This window comes from Oxyura jamaicensis, unplaced genomic scaffold, assembly GCF_011077185.1.
Source record: "Oxyura jamaicensis isolate SHBP4307 breed ruddy duck unplaced genomic scaffold, BPBGC_Ojam_1.0 oxyUn_random_OJ9952, whole genome shotgun sequence".
NCBI lineage: Eukaryota > Metazoa > Chordata > Aves > Anseriformes > Anatidae > Oxyura > Oxyura jamaicensis.
In genome coordinates, this window is record NW_023305739.1 from 1 (window position 1) to 1,019 (window position 1,019).

The 1,019-nt window shown below is 65.8% G+C and overlaps 1 long non-coding RNA gene across 1 annotated transcript; it reads left to right on the forward strand.

Moving 5' to 3' along the window:
• The first annotated feature begins 376 nt into the window (after positions 1-376).
• On the forward strand, positions 377-982 carry LOC118158825. The gene is made up of 3 exons (XR_004746906.1): positions 377-455; positions 578-635; positions 939-982. It is a non-coding gene; the product is annotated as an uncharacterized LOC118158825 (long non-coding RNA).
• Positions 983-1,019: the final 37 nt, after the last annotated feature.

The following is a 1,019-nucleotide window of genomic DNA, read 5'->3' on the forward strand; positions in this document are numbered from 1 at the left end:
TGGCCTCGTGGCCCTTGGGTGTCCTGTGGTGGCCTCGTGGCCCCGGGGTGTTTCCACGTCATCTCGACATCCCTTGGGTTCCTTGGTTCCTCCCCGTGGTCCTCGTGGTGGCCACCGTGGCCCTTGTGGTGGCCCTCACGGTGGCCCTGTGGTGGCCTCATGGTCCTCGGGTCCTCCAGGTGGCCCTTGGGTGTCCTGTGGTGGCCTCGTGGCCCTCGGGTCCTGCAGGTGTCCCTTAGGTGTCCCCTGGTGGCCTCGTGGTCCTCGGGTCCTCCAGGTGGCCCTTGGGTGTCCTGTGGTGGCCTTGTGGCCCTGGGGTGTTTCCACGTCATCTTCACGTCCCTTGGGTTCCTTGGTTCCTCCCCGTGGCCCTCGTGGTGGCCACCATGGCCCTTGTGGTGGCCTTGTGGTCCTCAGGTCCTCCAGGTGGCCCTTGGGTGTCCCGTGGTGGCCTCGTGGCCCTGGGGTGTTTCCACATCATCTCGACGTCCCTTGGGTTCCTTGGTTCTTCACCGTGGCCCTTGTGGTGGTCCTCATGGTGGCCCTTTGGTGGCCTCGTGGTCCTCAGGTCCTCCAGGTGGCCCTTGGGTGTCCCCTGGTGGCCTCGTGGCCCTTGGGTGTCCTGTGGTGGCCTCGTGGCCCTGGGGTGTTTCCATGTCATCTTGACGTCCCTTGGTTCCTTGGTTCCTCCCCGTGGTCCTTGTGGTGGCCACCATGGCCCTTGTGGTGGCCCTCATGGTGGCCTCGTGGCCCTGGGGTCCTCGTGGTGGCCCTTGGGTGTCCTGTGGTGGCCTCGTGGCCCCGGGGTGTTTCCACGTCATCTCGACGTCCCTTGGGTTCCTTGGTTCTTCCCCGTGGTCCTCGTGGTGGCCACCATGGCCCTTGTGGTCATCCTCATGGTGGCCCTGTGGTGGCCTCGTGGTCCTCGGGTCCTCCAGGTGGCCCTTGGGTGTCCCTTGGTGGCCTCGTGGCCCCGGGGTGTTTCCACGTCATCTCGACGTCCCTTGGGTTCCTTGGTT